This window comes from Tursiops truncatus, chromosome 15 (assembly GCF_011762595.2).
Source record: "Tursiops truncatus isolate mTurTru1 chromosome 15, mTurTru1.mat.Y, whole genome shotgun sequence".
NCBI lineage: Eukaryota > Metazoa > Chordata > Mammalia > Artiodactyla > Delphinidae > Tursiops > Tursiops truncatus.
Genome location: NC_047048.1, coordinates 77,965,390 through 77,977,873, shown reverse-complemented (window position 1 = coordinate 77,977,873; position 12,484 = coordinate 77,965,390). Strand labels below are relative to the sequence as shown.

Below are 12,484 nucleotides of genomic sequence, written 5' to 3'. Positions count from 1 at the left end.
TGGTGGCGCAATGGTTGAGAATCCGCCTGCCAATGCAGGGGTTCCGGGTTCAAGCCCTGGTCTGGGAGGATCCCACATGCCGCGGAGCAAGTAAGCCCGTGCGCCACAACTACTGAGCCTGCGAACCACAACTACTGAGCCCGCAGCTACTGTGCCACAGCTACTGAAGCCTGTGCACCTAGAGCCCGTGCTCCACAACAAGAGAAACCACCGCAATGAGAAGCCCGCGCACCGCAACGAAGAGTAGCCCCCTCTCCCCGCAACTAGAGAAAACCTGCACACAGTAACAAAGACCCAATGCGGCCAAAAATAAATAAATAATTTTATAAAAACAACAACAACAACAAAAAAAACAGGTACCTAGAAATACGCTTCCTCAGCTGTCCCGAGGTTAAAGCCGCCTCGCTCACAGTTTATTCCTGACTCGGAACATTTGCTGACTGTTTCTGGACACCGGTTAATGGCCTAAGCTTAAGCAGTCTTGATAAATGGATCGAGAAGTTAGTATTTCCTCGCCAAACACATTCTCATCCTGTACCCCATCTCTGGCCAAATTCTTAGGGCTCTGGCCATAAATATGTAATGCCTCCTAGGAACACGGGCCTGCCTATCTGTGGGCCCACGCCCATCTGCTGTTCCACGTGAAACTTGGAAACAGGCCAGCGTATGGCCAAATAATGACTGTGCCAGAATGTGTTAATCACAGGCCCTCCAGAGCAGGGCGGACAGAGACCCCTCCACGCTGGACCCAGGCGGGCTGGGGAGGCACTTCCGAGCCTGCCATTCTGGTGGGACAGTAACCCTTCCAGGCAGCAGGAGCCTTTGCGAAATTACTGCAGTGTTGAGCTAATTGGGTGCCAGCTCTCTGGATTTAGGCCACGGTTACTGGTTGGCTTTTCTGAGCCTGCTTTTGGCAAGGTGGGAAAGGAGGAGAAAAAAAAATGGTGTAAGCAAGTTTCGAAATCTTAGATCATTTCATGAATGACTCAGTGTTTCCTTTTGGAAAAGTGCAATAATTGACGTTCATTAGTAAGTTAGCTACAAAAAAAAATAGTTCTAAATATTGAGGAGCCTTTTGGGCTATCTGAACACAGCCATCCTCCAATCTTCATTTTTATAGCTTCCAGAGGAATCTCATTCACTCGATAACGTGTACTTGTTGAAAAATAAACTGTCACATACTTCCTTCTTCAGGCTTCCTGTTCTTTCTGAGAAAAGCATTGAGGTTGTCTTTTTCTCTCTTTCTTTCCTTTTTTTTTTTTTGATTTGAAAATGCAAAATATAATGTATCAAATTAACACGTACAGTTTAAACTTACATAATGTTATGTGTCAATTATACCTCAATCGAGCTGGAAAAAATATTCAAAATATAGAGCTATTACTCTCCTTTACAAGACTAGTTCTATTCAGACAAGAAGAGAATAGCAACTTCTTTATCTCATACAGAATGAGAAGGTTATACAGTATATTTCTTTAGTGTATGAAATAAATAATGAAGTATGTTTCAAATATTATCTTTAATTCATTTGGGCATATTTCAGTTTTAGAATTAAAAAAACCAAACAACAAAAAACTCTCTTTCTGTCTCTTTCTGTACAAAAAAAATCCTGAAGTTGTAACGAGAAGACACCCATTTTTCCGGCATTAGTACTGTAGAATCCAGCTAAAGAGCTATAAACCCTGAGGATGTCTCCAATGACTCATTACTGGAATAAATGTTTCTAATGTTGAAGGTATGCAAATAGAGCTTAATCGGCGAAGGAAGACTCTGCAATTCAATAAATAAGGTTGAGAATGTTACTGTGGTTACCGTGGACTCTATTTGCATACAGGCTTATCTTGTTTTTAAAGCAGTGGGGGAAAAAAAGAGGAGGGAGAGAAAAATCCCAACTTTCACCGCAGGTTCTCAAAATACAATCTTATAAGGCACCACAGTTCAGGCCCCATTAACAAGCAGAAGAAAGAAAAAAAAATGCTTAGTGTGGAAGAATCCAAAACCCATTAGAAACATTTTCTAGAATGTAGAAGGCAAACAAGACACTAGCCTCAGGTCATCTTACCGAGAAAATTACACAATCAAACTTTTTGTCACTCACGTCTGTGTTAGATCGGGGCTGATTCCGTGACTACTCTGGTCTCAGGAGTCTGCCCTGCTCAGGCTGTGGGCTCATCACTACGTGTGTCCCTGGCTAGCGCTCCAAGCCAGACAGAGGCTCACATTGAAATAGAATAGAAAAAAAACAAAAAAGGAGAGGGGCCCCATAGCGGATTCTCACGCTATATATCAAATCACAAATCTTGCCTCGTTTAATACTGTGAATTAAGCTGGAATCACTCGTCCTCATTTTGCAAGAAAAGCTCAAACTGTACATTTTTTTAAAATTAATTTTTATTTTTGGCTGCGTTGGGTCTTTGTTGCTGCACTGCGCATGGGCTTTCTCTAGTTGGGGAGAGCGGGGGCTACTCTTCGTTGTGGTGCGTGGGCTTCTCAATGCGGTGGCTTCTCTTGCTGCGGAGCATGGGCTCTAGGCCCGTGGGCTCAGTCGCTGTGGCTCGCAGGGGCTTAGTTGCTCCGCTGCATGTGGCATCTTCCCGGACCAGGGATCGAACCTGTGTCCCCTGCATTGGCAGGCAGATTCTTAACCACCGCGCCACCAGGGAAGCCCGAACTGCGCATCTTTGTACCTCCGTGTGAGCACATCTGATCCACTTTGGGCTCCAGAAGAAACTGCTCTCCCATGCGATTGCTCGTCCTTGTGTGGTGGAAGTATTTCAAGGAAATAGACTGGGCAAAGTCCACACTGACTCAGGAAGGGAATGGATTTAAAGCTTCAAAACTTGTCTAAATTACTCATACCCCCGGTGGAGGAGCAGGCGGGAACAGGGAAAGCACATCACAGGCAGATGCCCTGCTGGCGCGAGGCGCCCACGACAGACAGCATCTCACACTGTGGACGCCAGCAAATCCGACATCCGTTTGCCTTCCAGGAAGGGATTCACCGTCTTCCAGGTCCGACGTGCTGGAGAAATGCTGAAAACGCTTAGAGTAGAAACAAATACAAATGCTCTAAAGATTCATTTTATAACCATCTTTACGTGTTTGTATTTTATATAATTAGATAATCTAGCTTTGGAGGCGTTGTCAAGGCTGCTCTGACAATTTACTCGCGGACAGGATGGAACAGGTGTCCTATTTGTAGTTACCGTGCACCACCCCTCCCCAAATGAAGTTTAATTCCGAAGTGGAAAGTGAGAAAAGGGAGCAGTGGTTAAGAACCTTAGGTGCTGAGAAGCAGAGATGGTGTGCTTTTATTTAAGGAGCTTGGTCCCTTAAGATTGCAGTACAGCCATATGTTTTATTGGGCTTTAAAAGAAACCTACGGCCGTATTTTTCTACCATGCTAATACCTGCCTCTCATATCAAATTCCAGAGGTACAAAGGGGACACAGAGGAAAAAGCCTAGCCCCTGCCCACTATGCTCCCCTCACCCCCACCCCTTCCCAGGTCCCCTCCCTAGAGGTCTCCACTATGACCAGGGTGAAGATTTTTTAAAGGAGATAATTACCCTGTCAATTTGGTTCTCCTTTACAATGTGAATACCTCTTTTGTGGTCTTTATTCCTGGATAGTTTGCTCTGAAATATCTTAAGATACAAAGGGAAAAAAGAGTTTCAGTGGTATGATGGTCTTTACCTATTATGGTTTTAATTCAGCTGTCAGTGAAACCTTTTTCTTTTTTCTTTCTTTTCTGTTTCACTTTTCGGAGATATTCTGCACCATTCTGCTGACCGAAAGACCAAAAGGAGCTGGGGGCAGGGGTGTGGTGGAGGAGTGTGTACAGCATTTGTGTTTTATAAATATTTATATGAGAAAGAAAACAAGGCATGATTTAAGAAGCTAACGTTTTTAACACATGAGAAAAATCATCGTTGTAAAGGATCAGGTGAAGAAAAGCAGAATAGAACCAAGTACTGTGTCATTTTTAAAAAGCTGCCAGGAAACATACCAATGTTGGAACCATGGTTGTTTCTGAGGGTCATGTGTTGGGTTTATGGGTGTTTTCTTCAGTTTTCAATTTTTCTGTAGTGAACAGTAAGTCCTTCTAATCATAAACATTAAAAAGTGTCTCTTAAGCATTCTATATTGTATCTAGAATGTATTCTCTGGTCTTTCCTCACTGATACCGTAACATGTGTAAACTCTTATAATTAAAATATGGCAGGTGCACAGACCTAATAACAATATTCTTCTGCTTACTGTGGACTTATCCTGAATAATTCTGATTCATCTACTGTGGCCTCTACTGTATCCTATTTACATCTGTTCAACATATATTATGCATACTTTAACCATATAGATAACATTTCAGCAACTATTTGGAAGTTGGTATTTTTAACACTATGCAGGATATTCTGTATCAGTCAGTAAATAGAAATTCAACTTGAATATTGAGGATCTGGTCAGCTTTTCTTAAAGAGTTGGTCTTGACACCTACAAAAAGCCTGAGAATGGATTACAGACACTCCATCTACTAGTCTATAAAGATCCCTGGCGGTAGCTTCTTGGCTCGATCAGCTTAATGATTCATTTATATTGCAATGTTATTTTTCAGTTGTATGCCTGTGTGTGCTTAAAGTAAAAAGGACAAAAATAAGTTTGAGGGGGAAAATACATTTTAATTGCTTTCAAATGTTCCAGTAAATTCAAACCCATATACTCTCGCTCAAGAATTTCTTTGCCAGATTATTACGTACTTGCTTGCCAAATCTCTCTAGTTTTCTCTTATTTTCTTCATCTTAGGAACCATAGAAGATATTATGCTGGCTGGTCAGAAAATGTAAATATTTTCAAAAAACTTAAACATTCAAACGTCATAGGAAAGAGTAAAAAAAAAAAAATCAGATCTCTACTCCTAAAAACAACTAATAGTAAGAATCAGAAAATAGCAAAACCAATCTTAAGCCCTCAAGAAGAAAGAATATATAATTTTTTCACATTCATGTTTAATTTTGTTATCTTCAACTGTAGTTCCTACTGCAAACATCCCAATAAACGGCCAGTCTCTATGACTAAGGAAATACTCCAACTTATGATGCACCGATAAGGCGAAGAAATATCAACAAGTCCAGGAGGTCTCTTGAGTCGCTATCTAACAGATGGTGGCACCAGCAGCAGGCCCAGCTAAATGACAAGGAGCAGTGGTTGTACCCAAACCATTGCAAGTTTGCTAAGATTATTTCAGCCCATCGAACAACTCCAGGTGGGCACCAGTCACACTGGATTCTATGTGACCAGAATACAATAGAATATACATGAATGGTGGGTGCCTGTTGTTCAAAGACGTTTTGAATTATTACAGGTTGAAATTCCAGTATTTCTCTGATGAATTTACAGTATTTAGCTGCATACTTGAAAACTCAGAAACACATAAAATCTTTCATAACTTGGAGAAGTAAAGAGGAGGGCACACACAGAGATGGAAAGAGACAAAACTTGAGAGTGAATTCAGATATCTTTTTCCACAAGCAAAAACTCAGATATAAATAATATCCCTAAAATGTTTATGAGAACAGTTCTATTTCAGTCTTGATTTCTTTGAGGGTGAAAGGAGACAGCTTCTTGGGTTCAGGATTCTCTTACAAAATACTGTTTTCTTTGTTTGGTTTTTTTTTTGGCTGTGCCTTACAGCATGCGGGAATCCTAGTTCCCCGACCAGGGATTGAACCTGTGCCCCCTGCATTGGAAGTGCAGAATCTCAACCACTGGATCACCAGCGAAGTCCTCAAAGTACTATGTTTATTTTATTTATTTATTTATTTTTACAAAATGATTTATGTATTTATTTTTATCTTTCGCTGCGTTGGGTCTTCGTTGCTGTGCGCGGGCTTTTCTCTAGTTGTGGCGAGCGGGGGCTACTCTTTGTTGCGGTGCGTGGGCTTCTCATTGCGGTGGCTTCTCTTGTCACGCAGCGCGGGCTCTAGGAGCGCAGGCTTCAGTAGTTGTGGCATGAGGGCTCAGTAGTTGTGGCTCGCAGGCTCTAGAGCATAGGCCCAGTAGTTGTGGCGCATGGGCTTAGTTGCTCTGCAGCATGTGGGATCTTCCTGAACCAGGGCTCGAATCCGTGCCCCCTGCATTGGCAGGCGGATTCTTAACCACTGCGCCACCAGGAAAGTCCAACTACTATGTTTATAAATGGTTATTTTCAAGATGAAATATCTATGACATCTTGATGTCTCCAAAAAGGCAATATTGGACTTCCCTGGTGGTCCAGTGGTTAAGACTTTGCACTTCCACTGCAGGGGGCACAGGTTCGATCCCTGTTGGGGGAAGTTACGCGTGCTGCATAGTACGGCCAAAAAAAGACAGTATCATGGTCATGGGGCACTTTTCCTGCACCCTCCTAGTGTCTTGTGATATAAGCAGGGAAACTGAGTCAGGGATAGAGTCAAACTGTAGCTCTTATATGATCCAAGAACAGCAAAAGCCCAAAGTCTGTTTAATTTTATCCAGTGCCCTTGGCTCTCAACTCTACTTGACATCATTGTTATTTAAAGCACATGAATTAAAAAAAAATAGTTTTCATCATAATTTATCATGTAGTATTAGAAGTAATTCATTACTCTCTGGGGTCAGAAGGAAAGGCTTTCATTCTTAAGAGACCCAATCAAAGGTTAGTTTACCCACTAAACAGCCTCAGACATTCTCAAATGCCAGAGGATGTCTTCAGAAGAAATAAAATTCCTAAGTAGGCCTTCTTTGCTCCCTCTTAGACCCCTAAGAAGGCAGGTTTGCCACTAAGGCAGACACCTGCTTTATCTTGTAGTCTAAGGCTATGAGCTTTTCTTACGTCTTCTTATTTACAGCTAAGATACTTAATTAAAAACTAAATATAAATCTATCAACCTGATGGGCTAAAAGAAGGAGTCTTTGAAAAGACATAGATTAAGGAAGAGAAGTCTGAAGTAGAAAAATGGAATATTGTGTCATAGAGCAGATTTAGGATCCCTCAAACTGCAAAATAATGTTTTCCAAATAGTTTTTAAGTGCCTGTCAAATCTGTCAATTATCTGTCAATTATTTGGGTTATTTTACATTTTTTCAAAACCTCTGAAGTTCAAAGCAAATAATGGTGACAATGGTTAAGTCCAGCATTTACAAGGAGACTGTTTCCAGAGAATTTGACATTTCAATTAAGGTTGCAACAGTGATGCCCCTGCCTTTTCGAAGATGATCAAATATATCACCTTGGAAAACTGTGTAATCTTGTTTGGAAGCCTCCCTCAGACTCTTGCTCCCTATAAGAGACCTGCTAGAGAATTTTAATACAAACCAGAAACTTAATTTAAGTAAATGGTAGTAAAAAAGAAACTTCTGGCCCAGTACTTCGAATCTTTGGACTATTAATAACCAAGAGAACTGTATTTTCAAGTTGGTGTATTGTTCATCTATTCTGCTCCCAACTTTGATCTCAATATTTACAGGGTGTCTGTGAAGTCTGGAAACAAAGAAGGAAATGCATAATATCATCATGAAACTCTTCAATCTGCAAAAAATTAGAATACAACAGACTAATAGAATGGTATAATCGAATAAAACAAAACAAAAAAACAGTAAAGTAAATTAATAAAGTAAATGAGGGCTTCCCTGGTAGCGCAGTGGTTGAGAGTCCGCCTGCCGATGCAGGGGACACGGGTTCGTGCCCCGGTCCGGGAAGATCCCACATGCCGCGGAGCGGCTGGGCCCGTGAGCCATGGCCGTCGAGCCTGCGCGTCCGGAGCCTGTGCTCCGCAACGGGAGAGGCCACAACAGTGAGAGGCCTGCATACTGCAAAAAATAAAAAAATAAAAATAAATAAATAAATAAATAAAATAAATGAAATAACACTATCTATGTTTCCAGACTTTATGGAAATCCTCCCCGTGAACTTGTGGGGTGTGTTGAGCCAAGAGTAGCTTGGCGAAATGGGAAACTCCACTGCAGGAAGTGGTGCTTTTCTGATGCTGCTAATTAAGGAATGTGGAACCCTTCCTTCTGAGTCAGCTTGGCGGTATGTGGATCTCTGCGCTGTTTGCTGCTTACATGATTATTGCATGAAACTTTGGAAATAAAACCAGAGTATCTCACCACTTAACACTTAAGAGGCAGGAGGTGGTATGTGTGTGTGTGTTTTTAAATGGTTCCTAATCTTTAAAATGGTTTGCTGCAGCTGGCCTTGTTATCAGCTGATCATATTTACAGCATAGTCTCAGACAGTGGTGCAACCCACAGAGAGGATTTGGACCATTTATGAGCTCACATTCTAAGCTACCTAGGCTTATCAGAGCATTCTGAGGATTCATTACTATTACACAGCAATAAAGACATCTCATGGGACTGTCAACTCTTAAATTTCTTTTTGGTAAAATAAATGTTAATTTGTTTTATTTCAAAGGTAATACAGGCATATAAGAGAAAATATTTCAAGAAAAATAGGAGGTAGAAAAAGGTCATGCATATCCCATGATCAAAAACAACCATTTAAAAAATTTTAATAGAAATTTTGAAATGAACATAAGAATAGAGAGAATAGTGAAGCCCCCATGCCCAACCTCAGTTCTGCAGTTTCAAGATGTAAAACACATTTGCTTCAATTCTCTCCTTTTTAAAGTTTGCTAAATATTATAAACTCCAACATACCAGGCCATTCATCTCCTATACTCTACAATATATATCTCTAAAAAATATGTCAATTTTTACTAGTAACTCAAAATGCCATTATCACAGCAAACGAATGAACAATAAGCCCTCGGTATCACATGATGCACAGTCCGTACTAAAATTTCCGCGATAAGAAAACCAATTTCAACAGTTTTACATATTCTTAGATGCTCTCTTTTTGCTTACTAATAAAAAGACATAGTTTATTAAAAATATGATTTTGCATCTTGATTTTTTTCCATTTGCTATTTTAACTATTTCCCAATGGCATTATTTTTTTAAAACTTTCTAATTTCAAAATGGCTACATGCAAAAGTGGGGCATAATTTGGATGATTAGCTATTCCTCTGTGTGTTTCCACATGTATGTGGAGAGAGAGGGTGTGTGTGTGTTTTTCTTCCCCTTATATTAAGTCTTGTTGCCATGAATGTCTTTGTTCATAACACCTTTTCCTTGATTAGAGTTATTTCCTTGGGATTGATTTCAGGAGTGTTATTGCTGCACCTAAATGTATGAACATTTGTAAGGCCCTTGACTTGTCTCACTGAGTTGTTTACAAAAGGACTGTACCAATTTACACTTCCACTTGCAAAGGATGAGAGAGCCTCTATTAAAATGTTTAAAGGCAGTGCTTTTCAGAGCTCTTATAAATCATTGGCTAAGGCTAGCTCATGTGTCATATGGTCATAGCCATCTCAAAATAAATAAATACACATTTTCTATAGCCATAAAAACCTGGCAAGCGCAGACTGCCAAACAACCACAAACTAACTTTGATTAAACAAGGAAACCGGTCTGCTTGTTGAAAATGTGGTAATGAGATAGTTTCCACCCAGCCGGGAAGCCCAGTCGTGGAGGGGGAGGGGAGCCTGCATTTCTTCTTGCCTCTCTACCCATCCTGGAGAAGGTAGAAATGAACAGGTCAGCAATCTCTTCCCTCTACGATTTTTTTTTTTTAAGCTGAGTGTTTTATTTGTTTCCATATGGCTGAGTTGATGATGCAAAAATACGATTGAAAGCGGGTTGAAAACTAGCAGAAAACTTCTGGTGGCAGGCGTTTCCTGTAAACGCAGCCCCATGGTACCGGGTAACAGAGGATTAAGGCAGAGCCATTTTAGCTTGGAGTCCAAATTCTATTTTGTTTCCTTGGGGACACGTTGTTGTTCTAATTCCTTGACTTCAGATACAACTGCTTCAGAAACTGTTTATTTCTGTTCATAGACTTCTTTTCTTTAAAGGACATAGTTACAAATCATTATAGCAAATTCAATTGTATCTGTTTGGAGAAATTTATGTGACAGAGTTTTTGGTTTTTTTTTTTTTTTTTTTGAAAGTAGAGAGAAAGAAAAACTATCTCGTTACTGTTGTGTTTATGGGTGAGGAAAAAAAAAAAAAGAAGGAACTTGGTAAGAAAATGCTTAGCAAGATGGTCTTTAAAAGCCCAGGATCTGAATCTTTAATTCTTTGCTTTTTCTTTTCTTTTTCTTTTTTTTTTTTTTAAAGTTCAGGAAAGATGGTCCTATTATCCTCATTTGCTTTTATACTGTTTTCATCCCACTCAACGGCGCTGAAGCTGTTCCTCAAAGCAAGTGGGAACAAAACATAATCTCTTAAAATATTTTTAAGAGGACATGCAGGCTTGGTATTTGTAAAAATATGTCAACAAAATGTGCTAACGACGTTTGAAAAAAAGTTGTCAGAGAGGCCAAGGAGATTAGTTAAGTAGAAGGGCTGATTTAGGACGGGGAGACGGATGGCTAATGTCGTTTTGGCTGACATTTACTGAGTCAGTTTTAAGGTTTTTAAGGTCTCATCACCATCAGCCCATTTAACCCTTAAAGGCGCCTGATGCATTGGGGACTATCATTCCCATTTTACAGGTGAGGTAGAGAGGCTAAATCATCGGGCTGATGTCCCCCAGCAGCTGAGCAGTGGAGTCAGGATTTGGATCCAGGAAGCCTCTGGAGACTGTATTTTATTCAGTTCCGGTTTCTGGGAAAACTTGCTGTGTTAGTGTTGGGAGCTGCTGCAAGTGAAGTGGTGAAGTAGCTGGTTTGGGATTAACTATGCTCCAGAAATTTAGGGCAACTCTCTGATCTTTAGTCTAGACCCAGGAATTTTTTTGGTCACTCTGTGCCTGTCAAGGGTATGGTTCAGACCTTAATCTCCTCTCCAGCACTTCTCCCAAATCCCAATGTTCTATTGGAGGGCGTGGCTTGAGAGGGCACACCTAAAGTCAGGAGATTCTTCTGTTCCACATCCTTTCCTGCTGCCACTCACCTCTGACCTCCTCCTTCAGGGGTCGCTCAGGCCTTGCTTGACCTTCAGTTTGGAGAAGATGCCCAAGGAACACTGAAAGGTGGGTTGTCTCCGAACTTCCTGGAGGATCACCCAGATTGAGGTATGTATCTTTTTTTCCAGGGAATTCCACGTACTTAGTCTACATTGGGTGGGCGCTCAGATGATTGAAAGTGACTCAGTTCTGGAGAGGACAAATCTCTCACCTCTATAAACACACTTCTCTTCTCCAACCCATGAATAAATACCCTGGCAGGGTCCTGCAGTGGGTGAGTTTCTGTGACCGTGGGCAATAATCTTCATTATAATAGTGTGTCTTAATTAAATGTTTACCATGTGCCAAATTCTCTGCAAAACATTTTACAGGTGAGGATTTATTTATTCCTCTTAGATACACTTGTCAGTGAGTATTCTTACCTCCATCTGTAAAATGGGGAGAACAGAGGCAAAGAGAGCTTAAGTGAGGTGGCAAAGGCGGCACAGCTGGGTAGTCCAGAGTCTTGGTTTGAACCCAGTTTTATGAGCTCAGCCCTTTAACCACTATCCATATGACTGCTCGGAGTTGCCGCTTTCTAATCTGGGCGAAGAAGGTACTGACTCTGCCTGGGTATCCAGTAATGGTGCATACAGTGTGCTTGGCCTATAATAAGTACTTAATCAATGATCCCTATTATTACCCTCTAGCCTCCTAAGGCCAAGGTAAACAACTTAGGGTGAAAAAGAATGGCATGTGGCAGCATGGGGTTTGGAATTAGACGGGGCGAGAATTTCACTTCATTTTTTTTTATTTTTTATTTTTTGCGGTACGCAGGCCTCTCGCTGTTGTGGCCTCGTGTTGCGGAGCACAGGCTCCGGACACGCAGGCTCAGCGGCCATGGCTCACGGGCCCAGCCGCTCCGCGGCATGTGGGATCTTCCCGGACCGGGGCACAAACCCGTGTCCCCTGCATCGGCAGGCGGACTCTCAACCACTGTGCCACCAGGGAAGCCCCACTTTAGTTTTGTTGTAGCACCTCAAGGAAGTCAGAGAAGTTAGTAAGTCAGAAAGCAAGTTAACCTCTGATGGCTGTAGTTTCCTCATCTGGCAAATGAATTTAAATATACTTAATTTATATATACATTTACATTTCTATATATTTACATAAATATAGGTAGGTTATCAGAACTAAGTAACAGCTTGATTGGATACATTAGATGTGGAGTCAAGACTCTGGCACATAGCAGGGGCTCAATAAATTATTTTATTTCTCCCTTCTTATCCTTTTTATCTCTTCTATTGCTATTGTCCTCGTTATTGTTGTTGTTATTGTAAACGTAGCCTGAAAATATGAACACAGTTAAATATCTGAGTGATTTCAGCAAAGGAGACTACTTGCTTTACTACTTTAGAAGTGCTCTTAATTTTATCATCTGTTTAATCAGCCTCTTAATACCCCATCCAGGTCATCATTCCTCTGCTCAAACCATTCAGTGGCCCTCAGGCTCATT

General features: G+C 41.0%; 1 protein-coding gene across 1 annotated transcript in view; it reads left to right on the top strand.

The window, feature by feature from the left end:
• Positions 1-11,006: 11,006 nt before the first annotated feature.
• The window catches only part of ZNF217 (zinc finger protein 217), a 39,291-nt gene continuing 37,813 nt past the window's right edge, over positions 11,007-12,484 (top strand). Inside the window, exon 1 of the mRNA XM_019943960.3 lies at positions 11,007-11,100. The gene's annotated coding sequence lies outside the window, so the exon portion shown is untranslated. The remainder of the gene's footprint in view (positions 11,101-12,484) is intronic.